Source organism: Esox lucius, chromosome 24 (genome assembly GCF_011004845.1).
Source record: "Esox lucius isolate fEsoLuc1 chromosome 24, fEsoLuc1.pri, whole genome shotgun sequence".
In the NCBI taxonomy this organism is placed as follows: Eukaryota; Metazoa; Chordata; class Actinopteri; order Esociformes; family Esocidae; genus Esox; species Esox lucius.
Genome location: NC_047592.1, coordinates 12,579,568 through 12,599,075, shown reverse-complemented (window position 1 = coordinate 12,599,075; position 19,508 = coordinate 12,579,568). Strand labels below are relative to the sequence as shown.

General features: G+C 42.6%; 1 protein-coding gene across 13 annotated transcripts in view; it reads right to left on the bottom strand.

Annotated features, from left to right (window-relative positions):
- LOC105020624 (adhesion G protein-coupled receptor L3) overlaps positions 1–19,508 on the bottom strand; it is a 253,307-nt gene that overhangs the window by 198,904 nt on the left and 34,895 nt on the right. For all 13 annotated transcript variants that reach the window (XM_020043547.3, XM_020043551.3, XM_020043555.3 and 10 more), the window contains exon 2: positions 16,694–16,773. The gene's annotated coding sequence lies outside the window, so the exon portion shown is untranslated. The remainder of the gene's footprint in view (positions 1–16,693; positions 16,774–19,508) is intronic.

The window sequence follows — 19,508 nt, the reverse complement described above, 5'->3', positions numbered from 1 at the left end:
ACGTCAGTGTGCCAACTTCTTAACTCTTCTTCTTAAGTCTATGGTTCCCAATTTACAGCAGATGCCAACCGAAAACACCCCAAAACAACAACAACGGCGGCGAGATCAACTGTCTTTCCAAACAGTGTCTTTCGGTCCTATGACATCTTGCACCGAATCACTCAGCGCTCCTGTGAAAAATCCTCAGTGTCAATCCCAGTGAGAACACCCCCCCCAGCCCCCACAACCCTCCCTTCATCTTTAATCTGCCCCAACCCAGCCGGAGCCCCTCCACCACTGGAGTAACAATATGGCCCTCTTTCTGTCTTTCTGGGGAGTCCCAGTGGCTTGCTGTGTTCCTGTCAATGCCAGGCACCTCAAAGCTCAGATGAGAGGAACTCCCCCCCCCCCCCCCCCCCCACACACACACACACACACACTTTTTCTCCTTTTTCCCCCCTTTTCCAAATGTTTTCCCCTGACTCAATCGGACAAGGTATATTACCTCGGCTTCACGACAGGGCCATCAGGAAAGGGGTAATCTTTAAAGCAAACTTGGAAACTCGAACCCTCCCTCCCCTTTTCCAAACCCACGCCCCCTTTCCCTCCACGTTGACGGGGGCCAAGCAGAAATTCATTTCAAAGGCGGAGTGTGGGTATGGAATGATTAATTTGAGGGGGGGGGGGGTGCAGTTGTATTGTCGTGCCAGAGTATCTCTGTTGACTCCTAGGCAGCCCACTTTGAGAGGCTCTGGGATCAACTCTGGGAGTCTGGCATTGGCTTTTCTTGGACCAGTTGGTTTCAGCGCGGGGGGGAGGGGGGTACTCGGGAGGGGATAAAGAGGGGGTTTCTGTCAGCCACCCAACACACATAGATACCTCAGGCTGGCAATACTAATAACATCATCTGTGCAAGACATTACTCGAGGATTTTACATTTATTGCCCAATATGTCAACTTTATAAAGAAAATATTATCGCAAGACGCCCCAACCCCCCATAGCCTTGTTGCAAGTCCCCTAGCCCATCGCAGTCTTGCCAGGAATTTGGACAGAGGTCAGACACCATATTAGGAATATCGGACAGCTTAGGCCCAACACCAGCCTCAGTAGGGATTTTTCAATATATTAAGACTTCTATAAAACGTACATACACCAAGATTGGACGAATTTGCAAACTAGCGGTTTCCCACAATGTGCAATGATCATTATATATGTATTTTTTTACAATAATATTTAACGCTGCGTCAGAGACAATGTACATTAGATTACCAAATGGTGAATTAGTCAGGTAAAATAGCATTAGCCCCGCTTTATCATTTCCTTTTATTTAACTACAGTATTCTAAGCTACAGTCATAATGTATAAGAAAATCACTTTACTCTGATCTTCATTTTCCCTTAAAAGCATTGCCCAAGTGACCGGAATGCTGCCTAGGCAACACCACATATATTTAGGGTCTTTTCATCCCCCTTTGTTTACAATACTTCTGTATATATGCAGCGCAGACATTGTGTCCCTGGTCCTCTTGGGAGTGGTCATTAGTCCGAACCAAATGTGTAATTCAGGGCATATATTCAGACCTTGCATCATTAAAATAATGAATTGCAGCAGTGAAAAAAAAGCCCCACAATGCCTAGCATGTTTGTGATCTGAATAACCCAATCAAAACATTACAATACACAAGTATATATTTGACTGTGCCATGTTAGGCCTTGAAGATAAGCATTTTTCCTCTCTTGTTGGTTTCAGTCCGTCATTGAATTCCCTTTCCCATGTTGCTTCTACTGCAGACCTGAATCTGTAATGGTGTCATTATCTCATTGAGATTCGAGAATTAAAGATTTCATGCTTTGATGCTCCGGAGTTACTGTGTCGCTATGGGTGATTGATAATGGTAACATTTACATTTTCTATTAATCGTCTATTGGACGATTTTGGTGAGGATATCAGTTCGTGGATAGGGGACCAGAAAGCCAGCGTTCCGCTTGTCCAGTCTTCAGTGCCAACACTATCCATCCAGAATATTCTCTTGCTATATGGAGGACTGATCAATTGTTTTAACCTCTCTTGTAGCGCCATACTGAAGACAAATTGCAAATGTAATTATGTTTCTTCATGCACTGCTCACGATTGTCTATAATTTTCATAGTTTCCAGTAAAGGAAAAAGAACAAGAAAATGATTAAAATACTCTGAAGATGTGTGGGAGAGGTTAATGCGATTCCGTGACATTGGAATGTTTGCACAAAATATTGATATGGAGATGGGCCAGATAAAGGTTGACAGCTGTCTAAGCAACTTGTCAATAACCCCGCCTATCGAGAGGAAATTATTGGGTAGAATATCCACGAGTATCACCATACAAATACACGAGTTAAGTCCCATCTCCCGCGCCGAACAAAACCGAATAAACCGAAATCCCATAGGAACAGCCGGCTCATTGATAGTGTGTGAAGTTCTACACTGTGGTGAACAGGAGCGAGTGCCTAGCAGAATGTGGGGCCCGCCTGTCACATTGCAGTGCAAAACTACGGTGGCTAAAAATTGTTCTGTGGTTCCTGCCCTGAATAAGAACGGGCCCATCCACAAATGAGTGATACACAGATGCCATACCAGGATGACAAATTAGGCACTTAACACCAAGGAGCTGCTACCCTCATACACTGGGAAGGAGGTCCAGTGGATGGTATGAAGCAGTGAGTCATGGAGAGCATGATATCTGGCCAATACACCATGGTTAAGAGTTGTTCTTAGGCACAACGCATCAGGGAGGGCTCGGACACAGCACTTAGCCATTATATATTGGCTATATACCACACCCTGAGGGGGTATACTGGACATAACCCGTAGCCTAATCCATTGGCAATATACAGCAAATCATTTCCCCCCTGTTCCCTGGCACATCCAGCATCTCTAGGATCCCTCAGACTAGTGTTCAATCTACTAAAAAAGGCAGTAAGGCCATGTGCACTTCTCTCCTAATATTAAACGTGACAGAAAATTCACCTCTGGTGGCCAGGTGTTAGACAAAGTTTACGCTGTTTGTCGGCTACATGGCTCAGTAGCAAACGAACATGGAAGATTTTCCCACTTATTCGGCCTTCTAATTTCCTGTAAATATGGCTGGATGTCTTCTAATATCTACAAATCAATTGTCCCTTTAATTATTCATACACATTATAATGTAACGTGGCTCTAATTTGAAGTCAAATCATTCCATAACTATGACAGATAATATTTTTCAATAATTGAGTCTTCGTCATCTTACATCACTGTCTTCAAATCTACTCATTGGCTTGGAATACATACTTAAGATACAAATGAGAAATAAATGGGTCGCAAACCAGGTCCAAACATTACTTCCTGTAAATATGTACTGATATAGAAGGAAAACAATATTTTTGTTGCACTAGCGTATTTTCTTTTTCTGACCCAAAGCCCCTGGTTACAGCAGATGTCAAAGACAAGCTTAAGTAATACATTACTATGTGGTAAGTTTATGGCACAGTTTCTACATCCTTTCCCCTCAGAAGAACAGCTATAGGCCAGGACTAAACGATGCTGCACACTTTCCATCCAATAAGATCTCCTCCTCAAATAATGTCAACCCCATGTGAGGTTCAGCAGAACAGTAATCATACGAATAGACCCTCTGGATGAAATTGCTTTCTTTTTCCGATGCTCCATTGGCCTAGATATGTTTCTGTCTGAACAACGGTTACCATGCAAATAAGTCTCGGTGGATAGTGTATTGATCGGTTCTGCTGTAATGAACAGCGGGTCTAAATGGACATGCTTGTGCTGCATGGAGAGAGAACTGTTGAGGTCCATATGAATGAGGGACCGCAGATAGTGTAAAGAGGAAACTACTTTGGAATTAAACCAGCAGTTATGAGTATGTTCATGTTGCTAGAATAATCTATGTAATGCAACTAGGTACTAATAACGTAATCCTTTTCTTTATTCTAGAAGTGTTACTGGAAAATGTACAAAACAAAGGGATAGGTATTGAATGAAATGTTTATTTTAAAAATGATCTAATCTTTGAGTAAAAAGATTAAAGAATAACACATCATTCCTAAATATCAACATTTTCAGATAATCCTTAACATGAAATGACAGCAATCACATCACTGTAAAACAGCAGTACATTGAAAATATTTTGCAGGAGATAATACTTTTATAATAATTATGTTCAAAATATCCCAGTGGACTGCAGCTACCAAATAACTTTTCTGCAGTTTCAAAACTGCAATCTGTTTTTGTAAGAAATATAACAAAATAAACCTTATTTCTGGAACTCAGAAATGGAGTTAAGCGGAGGGGGGAAAAAATCCACATCTTCTTTAATAATAGAAGACAAGGTATCTCATTTGTTTTACACTCCGCTCTAACACAAGTAACACTGGAGACAGAGGGACAGAGAGAGAAGCCAAAAAACTAATTAGTGGGACTTGTCGTTTATCTCCAGGGTAGAGGGATATTTAGGAAAGATCCCCCCTGTTCATTAAATTCACTCTGTTTAGAGACAGAGGAGCATGTTGCTAATATTCCACGGTTTCAGTACACTCCACGGTGTGGTCGGAGTCGGGAAAAAGTCCATTTGACAAGCTCTTTCCTGGTACGGGTCCCAAAAGTGCATTACAATGTTGGCAGTTGTACACACCTGGTGTGTGATATCCACACCGACGGATAATGCAGTAGAAAAACAGGTTGATGATTTGGAATGCCAAGGGAGCGGAACGCACGGAGAAAACAAATGCGCGGCTCTCAATGGACGTGGGTTAGGTAATACGGCCTCTTTTTCTTCATTAAAGTGTTTTTAAATAGCTCGGCAGCAACCTGGGACGCAGCATAATAACACTGGCCTCCTCCCTTCTCACCCAGGGCGAACTTTAACATGCATACCCACCACACCCACCTCATCATCGACAACAGTGGAATAAACTTGGAATAAACATAAGGCCGTCGAAGGAGGAAAAACGTATGCTTAACGCACTAACACGTGAAACCTTCACCCCAGGGTGTCTGTCTATAGCATTACAGTTTTATAGCCATGGCAGGGTAAGGCAGATGTACAGGAGCCACATAACATACAATTTATTTGAGTTCAGCCTGTTACGGACCCCAGTTAAGTGAGCACAGGTTCAAAGTTTAGATAAAGATGTGAATCATGTTCTATGATTTCGTTATGTCCTACGTTTTTGTACGTACGGTGTGTGTCTTTTGAGTTAAAAGCAGAAGTATGGGTCCAGGGCCATTTCTGGAAGATGTATGACGGTCCTGCATAAATTATGCAATGTTTTGTCCTTGTGCCAAGCAATTCATCTACTGAATAGTAATTATGAGAGGGACTTTAGGATATGAGGAAAAAGGCCAACAATTTTCTGCTGCGGCCAAATACAAGCGAGGAAGCGTTTGACTTAGGTCTTACAGGCAAAACAATGCAGCTAATCATGGCAAAGTAGACAATAAATATTTTATATCATGATTTATAAGTATTTATCAGTTCATAGCCTGTCTTGATTTACAATGAGTTGTTACCCACTTTTTTCTTAATGTTTGATACAGATGAGCAAACATTTATGCCTTTTTCATATTCAAATTTACAGATTACATTGGCACCCACCAACATTGCGGGCCGGGCAATCCATTACCCTATTGTCATATTTAGTGTCTCGGTGAGCCGTTGGACATTTACAGGGGTTTTATGTTAACATCCTAGCAGAAGAGACTGCTGTAGCCGCTAATGCTATGAACAAAGCCATTAAAATGGACACCCACAGAGGACAACTTTATGAACATGAATGCAGAATATCAAGTAACACACCATAAAACCGAAGAATTTAATGTTATTATGAATTAAATTTACACAGAGGAGAGCAACCGGTAATCTGTTCTTTACGACAAGAACAATTAAACAGAGAGGCTGCTGAAACTAAATGGACACCTTGGCATAAGCAACTGCATGATAGTTGCCATGCAAATGTAATCTCCTTATCTAATCGGTGCCCTCCCTACAGTAAGACAACGGAGTAGGATTTCAGTTTGAGTCTATCCCCTTTCGATCGGTAAATAATGAGATTGAGTTAATGGATTAATGTAATCAATGCTTATATCTCTTGCAGGTGGCAGGTTCTAGTTTCGCCCATATGCAGCAAGGGGAAGATATGGACGGGTCGGTCCTTGGTCCAGCTTTATCTCAGCAAACCTTCCCTTTTCCTTGATGTTTTGTACTGAAAAGTGTCTACTCTGATGGGGCAAGATTAACAGATTTTTTTGGGGGGTCAATTTAAAAAGTCCGCCCATCAGGAAATGTCCTCTGGTGCTTTGTTGCAAACATACTTAAAATCTAGAAACACCCAACATAATGAAAGGAATATTTCTGAATTTGGTAAAATGAGGCCATTCAGAAGAGCCAGACGGTCCTGTGTCTGCATTAGGTATTAAGGAACTTTGAGGACATTTCAGATGCCAATGTAAATCATTAGCTGGTTGAGTGAACAGTTGGATAAGAAAAACGGCTTAGTGAAATGACTTGACACTTCACTCTCCCTGACCTCATGTCCAGGTGGTGGGGCCATAATCATGAACTGGACATTTCAAAATTGGATGGGGAGAAAAATGGGCAAATAAAAAAAGTCAATAAATTGATGTTACATGGATATTTTTGTTCAGCGGAGCGGTAATTAAAGTGGCATATTTGTTTTATGAATGGAAAAACCTAATTTCAACGGACCTAAAACTCTAAATTCAGATCCAGTTTTAATATTACAGGGAAATGTAGTCCAAGTTTGAACAACCGTGGTGATTTTAATGCTGTTGGTTTTAATCTCTCAGAAGTAGAGCACTTAACTGACCGTGAGGGGTGCAGTTACACAGCATGTAAAGAGGACTTAAAGAGGCCCTCCTGGTGGTGTCTCCACCCGCTCACTCCTGATTCTTTTAGGCTTGAAGACAAACACGATTCGTATTCCTTTTGTAAACAAATCAAGTGCTACCAAGTGCCCAGTGTTTTTTTAGGAGAACATCCCCTTTAAAAAGACGGACGGAGAACGTGACCGACAGACACATCTGCTCGTCACCAAGCTTTTTGGAAGGTGTCACATGCATGGCGTGCTCCCTAGTGTGGGCAGATGGTGTGGCACAATTAGGCCCTCAGAATCTCTCAATCCATCTCCGTATACGTTGTATAAAGAGCTGGAACGAGCCTGGTGAGCGTTGTCAAACACACTCACTCACACATCTTTCCCCGTTAACCTACCAGAATGGAATGGTTTACTACTACTTCGTCTGGAACCTCCGTGACTCTGAAAACCCTTTCTTTCCAAGTGCATTTATTACAGTCTACTGTATGTTTAATCACTCTGTCAATTTCACCCCTTTGTTTTTTCACCAGTAATTGTGCCACTGTCTTAACCACTAAGGCCTGAGTGTGGTCTGAATGCATTTCAGAATCAGATACAGAGACATTAGGCAAGCGAGTGTCACTTTCATACCCCAATTAGCTTAAAAGGGATTTTATTTTGCCAGAACCCTGCAGTGCCACACAATGAACGGAACGCGGCAGAGGAACGTGATATCCCCCTCGTGTTCGCCTTTCATCCCTCGTCCCCCAACAAAAGGAGGAAAGCAATCTGTCGTATTCCACACCAAGCGGGGGTCATTAGCGGGGAACGGTTAAATAAGGATACCGTTAACCAAAGACGCTGAGAGAGACGGCTAACATCTGCTGTGAATACGGAGGCCTCCCGTTGCCTGATCAAAGGTGCCTGGTGGAATCTTCTGATGCTCACACAGACGACATAGAAATCCACCAACACACAGTGAGCCCAGACATCGCACCCTGCAGACTTACCCAAGCGCCAGCAAATAAGCGAGACGTAGACACACAAAACAAAAGCATACAGACACAGCACGGAGACGTCACTGCGCACGCACGTCTTGTCTTTACGAGCCAGATACATTTTTCAGATTTTCTTATGGTTCCTTGCGAGTAAACAGTTTACCCTTCTTTTCTCCATCAGCTAATCCCCGTCTTTCTCCAGCTGCAGCATAAAAAATGTCCTTCCACCAGATCCAAACAACCGACCGAGCTCTAGGACTTTAGCCCTCTTCGGACTGCCAGTGGAACAGTTGTCTTTCCCCCACCTGTGACGGCAGGTGACGACTCACCGGGGCTTTGCCAGGCTACATCATGTGATGCATGTCTAACGGAGCGTTCCCACCCTGGGTAGGAACTAATAGAGTAAAACAAATCAATCTGATTCATATATGTCCCTTTTTTTTTTTTTTTTTTTTTTCTCCTAACGAAATATCTGGAAACATTTCCATTTACCATGATATTATTGGCTTGACCAGCGAACACATTAAAATGTCCAGTGTATTTCTGAAGTTTATTAATACGCCATGCACCACTCTCTCTTCATCTTTGTTTTTCTTCCTTTCCATTTCCGGGTGTTCATTATTCCAACCATGGCCAACATCCTCAGGGTCTCATGGAGTTCTAATTTCTAATTTACCAGGGGGCACAAAGTTGGCCTCCGGTTGTGACCTCATTCTCGTGAACAGGGCCAGTCCTAGTCTCAGGGCAGTACTGGTAGCCTCCTCAAATTAATTTCCCCCATTCAAATCATTCAATCATTTTCCTCCCATAGCATTGGGCCAGAGACTTAAAAAGCTGTGGCAGCCCGTTAGCATTTGCACTGCTAAGAGCTATACCGTTGGCTTTCCTTTTAGCCACATTCAGTGAAGCTGCCAATACCGGTCCCGTGTGCTGAACTGGATCATTTCCTTTGGAAATCCTGGGTTTTCCCCATTAACCCAACCTGTCAGAACGGTGAGTGAACAAAACAACATTTGAGTAATTACTCGGGACTTCGCCGTTAATCTCATCCAAAGCTGCATACCTGACAGCGTTGTGTTTTACAATGGCTGACGGATTAGCTGTGTGTACGCTAGCCGTATCGGGTATTACCTCAGTTCGGTCAACACCCTCAGAGTACACAAAAGAGATGGCGGGTGACTAAACGTCTGTGTTTGCTTGCGCTATTTGGCCTCAGCACTGCAAGGCAAGGCCACCTGTGGCCGACGAAATGGGATTCTTGGTATTTGGGGAAATTAATGGGATTGTGATGAATGGAGGGACAAGAGTAACCTCTATCCCCGATACTTCTTATCTATATGCTTGGGTTACACAAAGGACTTAGATAACCACAGACAAACGCTGAGGAGAAGGGGGGGCGGGGGGGGGGGGTGTTGGGCAATGAGAAGCAAGGAAGCGGACCCGGGTCAAGGCGTCAGGCGAGGCTGGTCAGTTACAACAGATTTCGGATGCTTTGAATCACACTAGAACAGTTAACCATTGACTAGGGCCTGGTGGCGTGGCATTCTTTGCCGTCTTGCTCAGGAGTCTGTGAACACAAAGAATCAAGTCATTATCGGAGGCTCTACCTGCCATGTGAAGTGAACGCTACACTAATCAATGAGAATGGGGGGCCTTGAGGGCGCAACGGTGAACAGAGGGGCGACTATGTCCTGTTCGTTCGTGGTTGAGTAGGAGCCTCACATCTTCATATGCAGTGGTGAGTCATGTGTGCTATGTGGTATATGTTCAAATGTCTTCTTGATCCACCTGATAAGTGCAGTCACATGTTGTAATCTGGGTGTAGTATGTGTGTGATTCACTGGCAACCACCTCTTTTCCGTACACATTAATCCTTTCCCCAAAACGCCCTCCCGATTATTCTACCACATACACACTAAAAGCAATTTAAAATAGACTGTTTGTGCTTTTATTGGGCTTTATTCAATTTACTGTTATGATCTCTATTAAATGCATATTGATTTGGGATACGACTGCTTCAAAAGGTTAAGAAGCAGGGGATAGGGACAAATATTTAAAAAGGACAAGCAGTGTACACGTTTTCAAACGTTTCCTTAAATGATAAATCTGCATGGCAACAGTAACTCCCCTTCCATAAATTACCACAACCTTCAAATCTGACACTGTAACCACCACAGGATAATGCACCAGGAGGGAGACTGAAAAGACTGCTTTGGTGTCAAAGCTTCACAACAGAATTCAGCTTAAATTAAAAGATGCACCCCTTATGGATTAAAACAGCCTATTTTCATGTGTTCAATAAAAAAAAATTTATTGCATGTAAAGTTACATTAAAATTCATCGAATATTACGAATTGGACACCACAAAATTTGGAATGGGAGTAAAACGGTAAAAAAAAAAAAACTGAATCTAAACAGCCTAAAAGGTTTCAAGAAAGTGGGCCTATTCAGTCTGATAGTTTCCCCATCTTGCCTAACTTACAGAGAGACAGATTCATACAATGCTCAGGTTTCATTGCTCTCTTGATCTGTCAGTTCATATTTACTAAAACCCACCTCCAGCTTTACTGCTATTTAAAATAAACAACGACAATATCCAGCACAGTGGGGCTCGCGGAGGTTCTATAATTGCGTAGGTAAATACAGAGTGACAAGGGAGCCTGATTCAATCTGGAGGAAACACTGTCTGTGCATTTGAAAATGTTGACGAATTGTCGAGAGAGACAGGAGGACTGAAAGGGAGGGAGAGAAGACAGAACGATAAAAAATAATAGTTTGCTTTCGCAACCAACATATTTCTCTGATAGAAAGTGTTAAGTTAGGCTACTCTTGGGCTGTCAATAGTGCCGTCATTCTCCAGTCCAGCCACAGTCTATATATTGATTAAGCTGTACATCACTTAAACTCTACAAGACATTATTTCTAATTAAAAAGTATGCCATAAATTCAGGGTTGTGTTACGAGGGCCACGGCTGTAAATAAATCCCTAGGAATGCTGGTTTAGAGACAGCAGTTAAAAGACGAAGTCACAGGATCAGCCCCCAGAGACTGAGGTTCACTTTAGACTCATTCATTCTTCTACAGAAAACCTAGACCCATTGACATCATTTCTCTGCGACTTATATTTTATAATATGCTTTTCCTAAGCCCTGTAGGAGAAAAACAGGAGTTAAACTTATACCAGAAACAAACAGATGAATCATAGTCACAAGTCGTTTGCGCCAAAAAGGTTAGTTATTTGTGTTATTAAAAGTGGTCCCAAATTCTTCTGAGAGAAAACGGATTGGCTTTGAGGAGCAAGATGGAACCTCTAGTTTGTTTTCATGCCGGGACCTATTTTTCTTCTGTTTTGTGGCTTTCACATTTAAAAGGTCCCCATGTTTTTAGGTCCCCATGTTTACTCTGTGCTCATAGCTCCACTGTACCCCATGCCAAAACTGGACTAGCAAGCAGACTGTTGAGAGCCTAACTTTAAAATGCATCCTGAAACCTTCCGAACTGTCAGCACTTGTTTTCGGGCAACAACTCCCCAGAGACCCGATAGCTGAGTGTCAGTTATTTCAAGGTGTGAGTCAGAGGGAAGGTGATGGACAAGGGGCAAACCCCCCCCGCCCCCCCAAAAAAAAAATCACATGACAAGGCCTCAACGACATCCTGCATGACAATAGAATGTGTGTTTCTTAGTTCTTTCACACCTTTTTGGACTTTCGCATGCCTGGTCGGAAGAGACCTGCAGGAACCCCGCTCAAGTCCCTTCGGCCACCGTGGTGGTTGGTGAAATGATCTGAGTGGGCGGAGGAGGCGGGAGTCATATCTGGTTAACTGACAGTCTGAAGGGCCGACTTCCAAGGGGAAGGAAGCTTTTGCAAGCATTTTGCAAGCATAGCCTCAGGGAGAAAGAGCTAATGAGCAAGCTAAAAAGGACAAGATGAAGTGATCCCTCTATAAAAAGCCCCAACCGTAATCTGCTCCACTCCTCCCTGTAATGTCCTCAATGATCATCACTCCCATTAAGCTGGTTTCAAACACTTCAAATGGAAACTGCTTGTCGACTGCTCGCACACCTAGTCGAAGCTTTAACTTTAAAACAGAGCACTGAAAGGGTTTTGTGACTAACAAAAAAGGAGAAGAACCAACTGTCCTAAGTGTCATCTAGTCCCGTAGGTGAAATCCATCAACTACACTCAAAATCTAATTCTTCAGGGGACTGTTTCCCGAAAACCGTACAGCTTTGCACCATACCGTATGAGGCATGATTTCCACAAACCGTGTAAAGCAAGCAGTAAGTAAACCCTGTCTGAGCCAGAAAAGCCCACATGCCTGCCATCCACCAAGATCTGGTTGCAGTTTAGAAGCTCCTCAACGCCAGTCATTATCAGTCACAGGGTGGGGCTATTTAAGAGTGTGTAGTCAAGTCAGATTATATCCAGATTATATGCGGTATGACTGGCAGTTCCCTCTAATCTGCGTCAATGTATTCTAGCTGTTAGTTTGTGTTGGAGTACATTTAGGCTGTGCATTGGAAAGGGGCCTCAATAACTTGGCCTATGAGCCACAACACAAGTTCCCCTTTAGCCATAAGTGAGTAGCCGCGTACCGACCAGAACGGCGAACGGCCCAGGCTTCTGTAGCGTTAGGCAGCGTGCCAAAATAAAAGAAACACTTGAGTAAATGAGGTATCTGGCAGCTCAACCCTTTACAGTGTAAGGTGAATGCCAATAAAAACACAGGCATATTGAGTGACCACCTTCACCCTACAGTGAATCATTTGCTTCCTGGTAGAAGGGGTCTCATTTAGGCTGACACGATTGGCCACTGACATCCAAGGCCTTCCCAATCACCGGATCAAAACCAAGTTCAACACTTATGGGAAGCTTTGCGCCACGGACATCGCCACCTGCTAGAGTATGGGATGTATTGTAAAATAATGGTTTTGAATGCTTCAAATACATTTCCAGAGACAGCATTTTAAAGTTGTCCTGCTTGCTGGTGGAGGTCCAACACACATATGTATTTGTTTGCATGTATAGTATACGTATGTACTGTATATATTCGTAAACCCCCTGGACAGAATGCTGGTTTAATGTAGGACCATGGTGTACTGGTGTTAGGTCCATACTCCGTTTCAGTTTCATATGGGATTTCATTATTATATATATTCATTTAAAATAAATGTATTCATAGAGAAAAATACAAAATTGGATGTCCAGTGTAAATCTCAACAATTATTTATTTATTTATTTTTGTAATTCCCCTTTACTAGAGCCTTCGGTCCTTTAATTATGTAGTTAGCAAGAAAGGACAGTACTGGTCCTAGAGCTTTTGTAGCCTACTGCTGCTGTCAAATTATTTAAATAAATAATAGATACAAATGTTATACTTAGTCATGATTTACATCCACCAAGAAAATCTACTTAGCTTTTTTCCCAGAAGGGTTTGGGAAGTTCAGTCAACTCTCAAGACAGCTATCATCAGTTAGTAAACGGCTTCACACTGAGTGATCAAATGCAGGCTCCACACAAACAGACAGGGGTCCCATCCAAAATGAATAGCCAGGTATTGGATTTGCCTTTTTAAGGCAATAATGACGATGAGGGATAATGTCAACGTTGACTTGATTAGACAGTAGCTGGGACCCTGTAGCCTCAGATATTAATCAGACAGTTAGCAGTGAAACACAGGAAAGTACCATGTACCTGCTGAACTGCTTAGCCAGCTAGCCATAACTGGGCAACGAGAGCACAGTTGACCCATTGAAGATCCCCGCTTTACAGAGCAGTTGACTGTTAGGAATTCTACAACCTGGATGTTACAGAGACTGAACCAGATGTGGGACCGGATATCAAAATATTAAACAATGGTTATTATTTGAAATGTTTTAAAATGGTCAGCAATTATGCATAACTTTGAATTGCAAGATTAAAGGCGGTCTAAATAGTAAACAAGGACAGGCACCACAACTTAACATCATTCATTTCACATTTAACCAGTTGAATGTAAACAAACGCATACATAAAATACTGTCAAACCACTTGTCTGGACATTAAATTAATTAACAATATTTGGTCGGGCTTTTATTTGATGAAGTCCCTCCATGAGTATTCACAGATGGTTGCCACAGATCTCTCATCTTTCTGACAATAGAAGTGAATGTCCAGATCACGTAAAACCTTGATTACGTTTGGCAGGGTGAACGTTGTAAGGTCTCTTATTCAAAGGAGGGTTAAAGAATCTTCACACTAGCATAATACACCTTAATTACTAGAAGTAAAATGGTCCCTTAAATGCAATGGTACTAGGACACTACGTAGCAAAAAAAATTAATTAATGAAAACATGTAGACTTTTTTTTGCATCAGGAAAATAAAAAAGGGCTTATTTTGACCTGTTTCAAGCAACACACCGTGTCACACGTCGCAAGGACCTCGCCATCTGCTGGGGAGTTGCGGATGTTAAACGGGCCCGGGCGAGTAGATTTCAGTGTTACGGTGCAATATATAAGTGTCAGCAAAGTCACAGGTGAAGCTTTAAAAAAGGTTCATCAAATGACTTCTGGTTTTCCAGTCTTTTAGGTTTAACACCAGCATGTCCCTTTTGCGGTGATCGGTCGTTTTGTTAGCCAAAGCACCGGCCAGACCTGTAAAGTCAACAGTCCTCGGGTTGAATTCAAATTCCAGAGGCCTTTGCTTAAAATGATTCCTGTCCCGTCTCCTCCTCCATTCAAACTACTACAAGCTACTTGAGACAAGTGAAACGGCACTGCTTTAAGATAACAAAACAAACACATAGGGGTGTGTCTGATCAGAACCCATTGTGGTCAAACAGACTGCCATCCCCAGGGCAACGTACATGGGTGCGCAAAGCATGCTGGGAATGGTGTTTGTGATGAAGTCAGATGATAGTTTCCCCCCCATGTTCCCGCGGCATAAACTCTGCCTAATTCTCCTATGTAATTGTGTCTCCTTCAGCCAGATTCGACTTAATTCAAAGTGACCGCATATTAAGCAAAATAAGGTGGCGCATTAAACGAAGGTCTAACCTCCACATCCAGAGTTATTATGATATCTTGGAATGGAGAGAGTCTACAGATAGGAATTACTTTGACACATTTAAACACTAATAGAGGACTTGATATGCGAAATAGAGTCCTAATAGCAGCAGCCTTCAGTAATCACCTGAGACCTGAGCAGAGAGCAGGGGGTTGTGGGACTTGAAGTGGTAGCATCCCGATTGTCTTGCACAGATTTCCCTTGACCAATCACACCATTTGCAAAATTGCATTGGAGGAGAACCATAGGGAATCAAGATAATACAGTTAAAGATTTTGTGTTGCACCTGGAGAAGACAAACTGCACATAAACTGGCTTAGAGGTTCAAATCCCAAAGCAAACCCCTCCATACAAATTGCACACACAACTACCCCTCCAGTGTTGTCCACATATTTCAAATGAAACATATTTGATACATACCATGCAGAAGGGAAGGACTCTCCAGAACATGAATGCATATATTGTACATTAAACTGGGGATTACTCCTATAATGAACGTCTGTGCTCTTAAGAAGAAATACTATTCAAATCTCTTCAACTAGGCCGATGCCACGTAACATGCAAAACCCTCCTGGAGCGATTCTTTGAGAAAATATTCAGAAAGGTGACCCAGCCACCTTTCACTGAATTTCTAAATCGCCCCCTGTAATAACGCGTCCCGACGCCGTATCCCACGGCTTACGATTAAGTCAGTCCATCAGCCGTGGACGATCTGTCGCTTTCCCGACGAGCCGGTGTCTTCGTCACGTCAATCTCTTTGAGTGGCAAGGCGCAGAAACAGCCAGGCGGGGGCAGAAAAGCGATAAGCATAGACGAGGAGGGAGGTGGCCTATACGAAAATATTGCACAGCCTCCGGTAACGTGTGGGGAGTCTACGTCTGTGTGTGTGTGTGTGTGTGTGTGTGTGTGTGTGTGCGCATGGGGTAGATTTGTTGTCCAAGAAACCATGGGTAAACTGGAGGGCATACCATTTTCTTAATTGAATTCAATCCAGACTCACCGCGGGACGATGGCTGACTACATCCGAGGAGGAGGAAGGGAGGAGGTGGTGAGGACAGAGATGAGGGGGTGGAGGGGGAGGCGCACAAAAAAAGAAAAAAAAAACAACAACACGACAAATGAGTGAGAAAGACGGGGAGCGGACGAGAACGTGAGAGAAAGGAGAGAGACAGATGGAGAGAGAAATAGGGGAGAGAGAGGCGGAGGGAGAGGTTCGGCGTGGGTGGAGCGGTTGTGTTTGGGAGGGGGTGGGTTTTGTGGCAGGGGGTGGGGGGGGGTGGTTGGGGGGGTCAGTAGAGAATGGAGGCACAGCAAAATGGAAGCCAGCTGCACTTTTGCATGATTATACCGAAAACATAATTTGCATCGGGGAGCGCAATCCAAACATGCTTCTTGGGTTTGAGTGGCTAGCAACCAGAGGTGTGTAAGAGGGTTACAGTCACTGGCCCAGAGATTAGTAGATCATTTCCCTAACCATCAACTCATCAAATCACACAAAAGGAAAACAAGTGAAATTGGACCTGGTGAATGCTCTTCATTAGAATATTGTGTAGGAAACTGCATCTGAAATTCATCTTGTCCTCTTGTATATTCATGTTTTCAAGCTTCTGGGATTTTTATTAGTTATTCAACCTCATTTTTGCAAATTAGGTTGAATAACTCGTAGAGGGTAACTTGACAGCAAGCCGGTAAATGTTGTTGGAATAAACTGTGTTCATATTTCTTCACGCTAAGGAGTGAGTTTGACGAAACACTGCAGTTTAAACAGTCTAGGAACTCGGCTTGATCTGATGAGGGAAGCATATTGGCTTGTCAAATACCTGTGACTGGTTCTTCTCTTGCAAAGCTCTTTACAAATCCAGTTGGTCACATCTCAGGGACTCGAACCATATATCCCATCCTGGAACAAAGAGAAGGAAACTTGTCAGAATGCAAAATGTCTGACCTTTTTAAAATTAAGAAAGTAGGTGATACAAGACTTTCACAACAGTAATCGAATGATGAAAAGAACATGGGTGGTTAAGATCATTGTGAAAACGCCATTATTATGATAATCCTAATATTTGTTAGGACCACGTATACAATTTTAATCTATATTTAAGCTGGTTATTAGCTGTCTGTGTCTCTCCAGTTACCTATTAGATGTTTTGTTTTAGCAGCACCCTCATAAATGTTTCAAGTGTTGTCTGGCTGTGTGCGCTCTGTGCTGGCGATGCGCTGATTATATATGTATGAAGAGCTATTCAGGTCACATCAGCTTTTAATGGCTGATTTATTAGCACCCAACAGGGCCCTTCTGATGGGCCCTGGACAAAGAGCCTGATTTAAACTGCATTAACACTCTGCGGTAAATATCCCCATATGACATTAGCATTTTGATGACCGCTTTTCCTTTCAACATCTCTGTTCCTAGCATGCGCTATTCCTCTCGTTCACCTTTTATAGTGTTCTACATTTCTCCTGTTCCCTATACAAATTACTCTATACAGGAAGAGTATGCATGCATGTATGTATGTGTATACACACACACACACAAGTTTGTATGGCTATCCTCATGAGGAACAGAAAATAGTAATTGCATGCCCCCTTGCCCTAATCTTAACCCTTACCCTAACCATAACCTCAATAAAGTAACATTTAGGCCTAAACTTTACCTAGATGTAATGCCTAACCTTAACCCTAAACTTAACCAACAACACCTGGACCTTAAAGAAACCCCAATTCTAACTAACTAGTAAGTTTGACCCTAAACCCTGAGCCGGAAATTGACTTTTGCCTCAAGGTCCCCATGAGTCCAATTTGTTCTGGTTTTACTATACTCATGAGGACATTTGAGTATAGTTAGACCTAAAACACTCTTATACTGTGTAATATACACATATATACACACATACACTATATAATAGCTGTGTCCCTCTTCCTCACTCACAATCTCTCATTAACTCTTTTTCACTTTATCCCTCTCTCTCTCTCACTGCAGTCTTTCCCTCCTCTACCCCTTTTCAAGGCTTTAGAAGAGGTTGCACTAAACTACAGCTGAATTAATATGATTTATGACAAGTTCTCTATAATTAATTTTTCAGAAATGGGTGTTACTTGAAAAAAAATATACACACTCGCATTACTTTGCGCGCGCGTGTGTGTGTGTGTGTAACCAAATGCACATTGTCATCGCATTTCTGGAATGATGGCATTGTTTGTGACTGGGGCTGTGAAATGGATTCCCTTAAAATGATCTTGATTAAATATCACCCACAACACAACACACCAACACAAATGTCTCAAGATTGCAACTGAAGTCCACACATTTGATTGGAATCAAACGAGGGATTGAATAAGAATTCAATATAACAGCAAGTTGTAATGAAATTGCATTTTACATTATAGAGAACAGGGAAGGCCTAACCAGACTAAAATACAAACCCATGCTAAGTCCTACACTTCATCAATGAGGCAACAGCCTTATCTTCATATCCCATTAAAAGTTCAGTTCTCTCATCTTGTTCTACCTTGCGTTAGGGCATTTCCATGGTAAGGGGAATGATGCATTGACTGATAAATGATGCATTGACTGACTAAAATGCTTGGTTTTCTGGGTGGGATTGGTGCCATTTGGCAGAGCAGCGTGCTTTTCCAAACTCAAACCCCCCCCCCCCACCCCCCACCCCCCCGCCCCAACCCTTCAAACAACGGACAGACCCTGGCTACCGATGGCGTCCGATCATCCAACGACAGCCTTGTATTGGAAGTGGTGACAGACGGACCGGATGACGGCACATCGGCGTGAAATGGCGGAACATACACACCAAGCGTCGTGACAGGTAAACAAACTGAGGTGGCGACAAACTCCACACGTTGATGCTCCACATGCACGTTTATTGGATTCATCGGATACTTGTTTCAATAAAAGAGCACGTATATCTTCTGCCAGGGACGATACATTGGCCCAAAGGCCATTTTTAACGTTGGATTAATTCCACCAATTAGATTTGGGCCAAAGTAGTGGCGTGGTTTAGGAATATGAGCCAGTCTTCCAGTCAGTCATCAATGGGTTTTGAAGTGTGCTTTTCATGCTTTTCGTTACTTACAGTGGTTCAGGTTTAACCGTGGGAGTTAAGTTTTACATACATATCATTGCCGTGCTGGCTAAACTCTCAGAGAGAAACATAGATTACAGTCTATACAAGCCACCGCAGGGAGCAGAGAGAATGCAGTGACTCAGCAGGTTTTCATCTAGGGTGCCCCAGGTTCAATTTAACATCAACCAAAGAAACCTAATTAGCTGAGGTCACTTCCTTTTAGAGCTAGCATTTGTTGTCACCAAATTCTACATTTCAGTCATTTTGGATACTCTGTTATTGAGAATGTTAAGTGTCTAATCAAAAGGGCACAACAACAGATATTTTGACCTCTGCTTGGGGTTAGAACCAGCAACTTATCATGTACAGGCCCAACAATCTCGACCACTAGGTTATCCGCCTCATTGAATCAGCTACAGTGTATTAAAGGGTACAGAAATTGTGTCAGCAAATATACAGGCATTGCATGCAGCCTCAGGTGTGATTCATACCATGACTGAATCCAAGGACACAGCATTTATATAACCCAAGAAAGTGAAGACTTACACGAATGAAT